The 8,742-nt window shown below is 44.2% G+C and overlaps 1 long non-coding RNA gene across 1 annotated transcript; it reads right to left on the bottom strand.

The window, feature by feature from the left end:
• Window positions 1-3,900: 3,900 nt before the first annotated feature.
• Window positions 3,901-8,542, bottom strand: LOC125942003 (uncharacterized). The gene is made up of 3 exons (XR_007464729.1): window positions 8,431-8,542; window positions 8,223-8,355; window positions 3,901-4,248 (listed from the first exon to the last, which is right to left on the bottom strand). It is a non-coding gene; the product is annotated as an uncharacterized LOC125942003 (long non-coding RNA).
• Between the last annotated feature and the right edge of the window lie 200 nt (window positions 8,543-8,742).

Raw genomic sequence — 8,742 nt, 5'->3', positions numbered from 1 at the left:
TATTCCTCCTTGAATGTAAAATGGCGATGCCAACAAAGCATCGCCACAAAAGCATGTCTTGCTCACTATATAATGTTCCAGTTCCTATTGTCCGGCTGTAGAGCGACACTGACGATCTTATCCATACTGACAGAACCTTCGTGTCATTGAGGTGACAACTATGGAAGTAACCTGTGTGATATGTGTACCTGTCAATATAATGTATTACCATTGTGTCTACGTTTACTTGATCCCGTGAAGTTATCCATGCCTATTACGATGACTTACCCATCTCGGCCACTTTCTCTTAACCAATACTCTAACCTTCTTCTGCTGATCTCCACCTGCTGATCTCGTCACTAGCTGTTTTCCTTCCCCAGACGGTCAAATGGTAACGCTAGCACTCAAATCCTTCTGGTGATATCCGCTTTATCTGACTCTTGAAATCGTCTGAATCCATTTAAAAACTTCATTTTTTGAAGGGTATCGATGTTTGCTCTTTCTCAAATGCATTCTAACGGCACTCTTCTCCAACGTAAACGCGCTTCACCAATTACACTGAAAAATTACTGTACCCGTACAAGGGAGACTGCTGTTGTGTGGTTTTAACTAAAATATTAAAGTAACTAAAACACGCCCGGGTTAGCATGTGGTACACGAATGACGTCAGCAAAAGCACCTCTACATCGCATATATTATTCGCAGTGTTTCGAATAGTTTCGCAAGGCTCATCACTGACAGGTAAGCAGTCAATGATTGGATAAAGATAATAAGGAGTGATGACGGGTTATATAGGTCTCATGACCATTGATAATAGTTCGACGCAGATGGCTAATGCGCTAAAAAGTGATAAGGGCTATAATGGTCCGATGAGTTCTGAGAAGGTCTGAGAAGAGCTGATAAGGACCGGATCAAGCTCGAGAAGACTGATAAGGACGGATAATGACTCATAAGGGTCCGATTAATTACGATAAGGTTGGTAACCACCTCTAAGCGTTGATAAATGTCGAATTAAGTACGATAAGGTCGATAACTACCAAAAAGGGTTGATGAGGGCCCGATTACTTGCGATAAGGTTGATAACAACGACGAAGGGTTCATAAAGGTCGAATCAGGTACGATAAGTTCGATAGAAACCTAAGGGTTCATTCAGAAGGATCGCATCGAGTTAAATAAGATTGATAAGTACCGATCAGAGTTGATAAGGGTTTTTGCTGGTCGGATCAAGTTTGATAAGATTTCTGTTGACACCTGGCCGCATGGAGATAAGCAAGTGGCACAATCCATACGCTTACTTAGCGGCAGTGGACATTCTGCATAATTGTTTCGTTGCCAACTTCATTTCTTTCGTCATACGCGTATTGTGTTTGTCAATTCAGGCACATTCACAGTTCCACATCCAATAATGTGTATTAGCCAAGAATGCGTACATATCGAGTGGCTCATAACCAGCTGCAAAATCTCCTAACCAAAGTTGTCTTTTAACACTTGAAAGACAGAAGCACCAAGTACACAAATGGGAGGATGTAGTAGAGTTAACAATAGCATCATCCAATTTCCTGGCTGCATTAACAAGCGCGGAATCTTCTGTGATCGATAAAAAGCATAACTACATCATTTCATCTCGTTTTGTATTTCATATCTATCAAAACTTGCAACCAAACTTACTAAACACACTAATTGCATCGCGCGACGAATGGCGCAGTTGTGTGATTCACAAACGCTCAGGAAAACACCCACACCGAACACAATATACGGAAATTCCGAGCTCTGCACTTTGAAACATTTATGTGTCTATAATAGACGGGTACTCATCACAACGTAAGGTAAAGAAATACCACATTATCACAATATAATGTTCGATTCTATGAATATTGAGGCTGTGAATACAATTAAATTTCTTGGTGTAACCTTCTCCAGGAACTTGCAATGGAATGACCACATAGACTCAATTATCCAGAAGCGCAGCATCACAGTTGGTATGCTAAGCCGCAATAGATAATCATTCCCCCACTTCTGTTATCATACTGCTTTATAATGCTTTGCTTGCCTTGCAGATCAAGTACGGTCATTTAGTATGGGGTACGAAATCAGACTTTCACAATGTGCTGGTCATGCCGAAAAGGACGCTACGTATCATTTCCAATGAATCCAAAACTGAACACACCACACCTGTCTTCGATAGGTACAACATAAAGAAAATTCATGAATTTTACAGATACTCTTAAGGGAGTATTGCTTCAGCATAAAGAAAGATCATTTTACGTTAGTGGAAATCACCAACCTGAATCACAATGTACCTGCCACAACGGCCGCCGCACAGAAACATGAAATGTTTAAGACATAGGACTAATTATAGCAAACATGCTTGAAAATATTTTACCGAGGTTATTAAATTTTTAACAGGTATAGACACTGATGTTGGAAAAAGAAACGCTCCCAAATTTAAGGCTATTCTACGTTCTTATACTTAGGGATTAGTTGTAAAATGTTGTAACACATTCTTCCCTCAAAAATTTTTCCATATCGCTTATCTCTTAAAACTGATTTGGAAACTTTACATTGCTTTGTTTATGGGCTTTTTAAAACCAGTTTTGTGTTTTCTTACCACTGCTGTGCCAAGTGTATAGAATACAGGACCAGTCGAACCTCCAAAAGGGCTTTTTACCTGCCGTCCTCAACATTGCATTTGCCTTGTAATGTTGGAATATTTTCACTTGATAATGATCCCCCACATGACTGTCTCATGGTACAAGGAGGACCAGGACAATGATGCGAAACGCCTGACAGGCAGTTTTTATGCTAACGTAGGAGCATTATTATTTTAGTGATCTTGTCGCTAGATTTAGCTACTTGTCTGTTTAGCGACAAATTTGTCAACTTAGCCCCTGCCGACTTTTGCAACGACGGGACAGAACAAATGGCGACATGTTAGCGACTTCTAGGATAGAAAGTTTCTTTCAGAGTTGCCTTCTATAACGCAATTTCTTTATCAGGAAGCCCATGCAAGCAAGCGGCCGAAATTTGCTGTGGGACGCGTGGACTCTGATTTTTAGGCAGAAATGGTTGCCCTGAGGGTGTGCTCACAAGCAAAATGCAAGTTTCTGTTTTTTCGAAACCTATTCAAGTTGGCCTTAACAGTCCGGATAATGCACTTTCACTAAATAGCGTCAGATGGTGGACATTTACTCCCTTTATTATGATATTACAAAGGCTGCAGCTTAAGCACAAGATAAAAAAAAAACTGTAGGATGGCGTACTCGTTCACGCGAAGCCTGAACACACTACTTCAGTATCACATTTGTTTTGGACAAATCAATACTGCGAAGAGCCTTCATGTAGACCAAGGTACCTGCAAGAAGGTCTCGTTATCATCAGAAATTGTGTGTCTTGCAGAATTTCGCTATCTTTCAAGGAGCGCCGAGAACTTGGCAACTTTCACTGATAACGTGGGATCAAGGGCATTTGCCTGCGAAGCAAATCTGATTTCTTACGTTCTTTTGAAACATGCTGAGTTTGTAACCTGACAATATGAGTGTATTTGCCAAATTTCAGCTGTAGTAAATTTTAGCAATACTAAAGAAAAAGCCCACTGCACCACTGGTAAATTTACTCATTAGGCCCTACTCAAACGGACCTTAAAGAAATGTGGTGCGTTCCGATAAAAATTATCTGACATGCCCGTGCTCGCATATAATATAGTGTTCGAAAACGCCTGTGTTGCCTAAAATTTGTGTTACCTAAAGCATCCGCAAAATTAAACGCAAATTTTGCCAATTTCTGATTTCGCTTTAGAAATGCACTTCAAAAAGTATGGTAACACTGATCGTGAACGTGATAAGTGAAACCACTACACGTTGAAAAGAGCATTGCAATCGGCGTTATAACAAGTACAATCTGAATTAAAACATGCACCTTCAACAACAAACAGCTGCTCCAGGAGGCGCCATTGGCCCCTTTGGTGTCGACGCCAATTTTCTGACCTCCGCCGTACCAGAGCCTCATCCGTCCGGGGGTGGCTCGCTCTCAAGGGGTCGCTGTCTGTCCAGAGGTTCCTGCCAGTCTCAAGGTCCCAGACAGTGCCAAGACCACAGCCAATCCCGGGTGTGCAGCCCAGTGAGGACCAGGCCCTGCAACTAATTCCGGGGCTACCGCGTCCACTCCCGGAGCAGCAGCCAATTGAGAGGATGCTACCTTTCCGTGGGTCGCTGCCATTCCAGAGGCACCGCCGGCCAAGTAAGCACTGTCAGTCCGCCTGTCTCGCCCCAGCTGCTGAAGAGAATATGCATCCAATCGGGAGCTGCCCACCGCATCAATAAGAATAAATTCGCGTAAAGGGAAAAATGCGACGGCAGCTTCACTTTACGCCTCCTTTTTACGCCACGAACGGTTAGCACAGTGAGCCGTGCTTCGCAGTGCCGCCTACTAAACCACGTAAGTTCAACGGATAATTGGAGACCAAATATGTCGGTTTACAAGACGGTGTTCAAATGTTGAAACATTAAACTTAAGGTTCGCGCCAATTCCCTTCTACTTACCGATATATTAATTTGCCGTGCAATTGGTAAGTAAGAGGGTAATTATTGTAATAAATTCAATTATTGAAGAGAATGCTATGCTTTTTCTTGCAAATGAGGCCTCGGTGGACAATTTATCGGTAGTAGTGCGATTCGACAAGCTCTAGAGGCTACTTTTTAGCAAAAGTGCCCAATTTGCAGTACAATTATGCGACACGTCATAAAAAGACAGTTGGCACCAAGCATGTAATTTTCTTGTACGGCTGACAAACGTTTGCTCGAAGTGCGACGGTACAGATGTGCAAGCTCCACGGCAAGGCACTACCTTCGCCAATGGGATACAAGATACACTTTAAGACGCAGAGGCCCAATGGGGAAACTCAACGGCGACAATAATGACAGCGCAAGCGCTTCATGAGCCGCCATCTTGTCTTCCGCCGGTCACCTAATCACCGGCTGACCAGAGGGCACTCTCAGTTTATGGGGTGGTTTTAGGTCCAGGGGTTGCTGCCAGTCACGTGATCACAGTCTGTTCCAGCAACTAAGCCAGTTCCGGAGCCGCAGCCCATTCCGTGGCGGCTACCTGTCCACGGGTCTTTGCAAGTTCACGGGGGTCACCGCTAGGACACAGTTCACCGTGGCAGTGTCACATGCTTGAATCGAAATATTCTCATGCTTGAATGAAAAGCACGCATAACATACCTGATAAAATCAAACGTGGTGGTGACAAATAGTCCCCTAGCCGTTTGAGTTTATCAGGTATGCTATACATGATTTTCACCCAAGTATCTTTTGTATACATCTTACTTTTTTTCCCTTGGTCAAAATTTAACTTTGCCCCAAATGGATGGTTGAATGGATAGATGCTATGAGCGTCTCCTTTGGAACGGGGCGGTAGGTTGAGCTACCAAGCTCTTATTCTTATATTGACTAATGTCCTGCGTGTCATAAAACACAGCGAAAAAAACCTTCTGTGCATACCAGCGCCGCTGGCGCCACCACCTTCTGTCCCTATATGAAACTTTCGGGGAAGTTTCGTGACCATAAGAAAAAGTATCAAATGCCTCTGGTCTTACTACGCCTTTTCACCGACACCCTGAATTTGGCTTTGAGGTGAAGACGCACACTGCGTTGCTGGTCTTTCATATTCATAAAGTTGACTATCGCCATCGTTGATGTCTTACTGCGCGTTTTCACCGTCACCTTGGTTAGATGACAGCTTTATGGCAGCAAGAAATTTCGTTACTGGTTCTTCTTATTCACAGTACTGCTTTACGGAAACTTCGTATGGTGCCTGTTGGATTGTATCCAATTAACGGCAGATGTGACTATCATTATAGTTCAATCAACAAACTTTATCCACGCTATTACTTCCTCTCAAGCAATGGCGATTAAGGCTATGAACCGGTTCTCTAACCTAATATTAATACGTCAAAGACAAAACTTATTTCTTTTCACAATCGTCTGAAAAAAAAAACAAGACATCGATAATCAGTTTGTGCTACACAATTCAAATTGTTCTCCATGTCTGTGTAAACCTTTAGATTACGTGACTTCTGTAAAATAGCTCGGTTTGTACTTCGACAGTGATCTTTACTGGAACTCCCACTTAGATTACGTATGCAAAAGACTTCGTGCAGTATCTTGTGTGCTATACAGTTTGAGGTATTATATGCCCCTTTCTGTTCGAAAAGTTGTTGTACATGCCTTGTGTTATTGTGTATTAAGGTACAACATAACACTGCATGGTAATTGCGCAATTCCTTGGCAGACTAGGGTCAACTCTATTCTCCGTTCTATCCTAAATAACATCAGCTGTGATTTAATCTTTAATGACAAAAGTGACGTTTTGAAAACCATATTTATGCCGGACTTTAATCAACTACTACAGGAAACTGTTGTGCTCGCATTTCTGAGAAAGTAGTATTTTCAAGGTAAAGCACGTTCCCGCACGTTGTCTGCGGCCTAAGGATCTTTACCGCGTACCCAGGCGTTGTACAAGATATGACAAGAGATTACGAGACTACTATGTTCCTTAATATTTTATAAATTGTCTCAAAGTGCCTTGCGTGCTCACACCAAATAAAAGGTAAAAAAGGGCTCAGGCAAAGTGACTAGTCGCCCCCGGGGAACTACTCGCTTCCTTTTGTCCCCCTCCATAGACTACTTTAAAAGTGAAAAGCATGTCAATTGCAATAACTGTTTGGTTCCACTGCCTGCCAGGCACTGCCGCTCAACCCTATGTAGCTTTGGCAGGCCTGAGATATACACTGCTTTCTTTGTAACTTTGCGGATTAGAGTATTGTTATTATTATTATTATTATCTCGATGCAGAACCTAATAAAGAGAAAAAGATGTTCGGCATTGTGGAGCAAAATTGCAATTTAATTACAAGGCACGCGTTAGTGTGGCTATGTGGATTATTTTCAACTATATGGGGTGCTTTAACGCGTGTCTAAATTGTACTACTCTACTGTGAATAACTCTGGTAGCTGGTATGCTTTCATCTTGAATAACTCGAGACACCCAGCGCAGAAAGCAGACAATAGAAAGAAAGACTAGGTGGCTAAACAAGCATTAGAATAATATACACCACGGTGTAAGAAGATAGGTGTTCCGACGGCGCGCCCGCGCTGGGGCGAGAGAGCGGCCACTTCGTGTGACCGGAAGTGAGCGCCGCCGCTAGGGGCAGCACGTGTTCAGGAGGCCTTGGAGAAGCTGCACAACAGTGGATAATTTACGACCTCCGTCAGCATTTAAACACCCATACCCAAAGATATGCAATTTTTCGTTATTTAGACGCCAAATCATGAGCAGGTAGAAGGTTTCATGCCACTTACAGTCAAAATACCGTCATTTCGAACACGAGAGAGACGCGTCGTCTGCTCGGGCAGACGGCGCGCTGCGCTTACCGCTGCTCGCCGCGTCGGAGTCAATCGGAATGTCGGCAGAAATATAAAGGGACGCTCCTCCAACCAAGTAGAGTCGTTTTAAGCAGGCGAACAACATATATTCAACGAAATAAAGCACTTCTGCCGCGCGTGCCCGTAAATGCGACAGCAAAGCAAGGGAAAAAGTGGCCTCCAGAACAGGTGCTGCCGCTGGCGGCAGCGGCGTGCATAGAGTCACACTAAGTGGCCGCGCCTCGCGCCGCCGTGGGATCACCTTCCTTTTTTACACCATGATATACACTAACTCTTTCTCTCCAAAATCCTTGGGGCTAGCACCAAAGGTGATGTTCGCACAAAATCGCTACGTCGAGAACCCCGCGCTGCGTCTTTTCTACACAGCGACGCCAAATACGGAGAAAGAGGCAAATAACTTAGATAAACACGCTTCACCTAAGCGACTGTAATAAATTACAATAAATTCCCCGCCGACACCCATGTTTACCCTGGTGTGAGCATTGGCGCTCTGTAAAAGGCGTAATAAATCCCTTGCACTGAGACGCATCATGCGTGGTCACGTACTCCATTAGACCATTAAAGAAATTAACTTCTGGGGTTGTAAGTGCCAAAACCACGATCTGATTATGAGGCACGCCGTAGTGGGGGACTCCGGAAATTTCGACCACCTGGGGTTCTTTAACGTACTACACCATTCGCGAGATTGGCGCAGATTTGTCTGTGAGATACACGTGGCCAGCCACTGTAAAAGTGCAAACAAAGCTTCTAATTAAACCCTAAACTAAGATGCACGGTAGATCCGCAGTCGCCATTCACTCACGTGCGCTGAAGTGGATCCTCGGCTGCGAAACAGACGCACTTCGTGGCGCACAGATTAGGCTTCCCAGAGGACTGTCACCGAGGTGGTTTGTTCCGGTGAACTTGACGGTTAACCAAGAGCAGCGCGACGAGACCTGCGTCGGTACAAGCAACAGGTAATTGTTAGTCACACGCCCACATCGGACACACTAGAGAAGCTTCGAACGCACCCGAAGTGCACGAGCTGCCTCAGGAACGCTGTCACGTTGTCGCACGTAGGTCCTCACGAAGCAAATGGCTGAGCGCGACCGAGATTCTAGGCGCGCGGCGCGTTCATCGTGGACGCCCCCTTCTGGGACGCGAGTGATATCGCACGAGAGCTTTCTGGTGTCTGAAGTGTTTTGGTTGGCTCTCTTTCTTTCGGGTGGGGAAATCTCTGGCGAGCAGGTATAGACTTACACACGCTGTATAGCCCCGCTTCTGCAAAAATTTAAACAAAAGGGAGCGGCTGGAATTCGCGTTCGTGGCAAACTGAAGCGGCG

This window comes from Dermacentor silvarum, unplaced genomic scaffold, assembly GCF_013339745.2.
Source record: "Dermacentor silvarum isolate Dsil-2018 unplaced genomic scaffold, BIME_Dsil_1.4 Seq866, whole genome shotgun sequence".
NCBI lineage: Eukaryota > Metazoa > Arthropoda > Arachnida > Ixodida > Ixodidae > Dermacentor > Dermacentor silvarum.
Note: the sequence above shows the minus strand (reverse complement) of the source record. Positions and strands in the feature narration are given on the sequence as shown.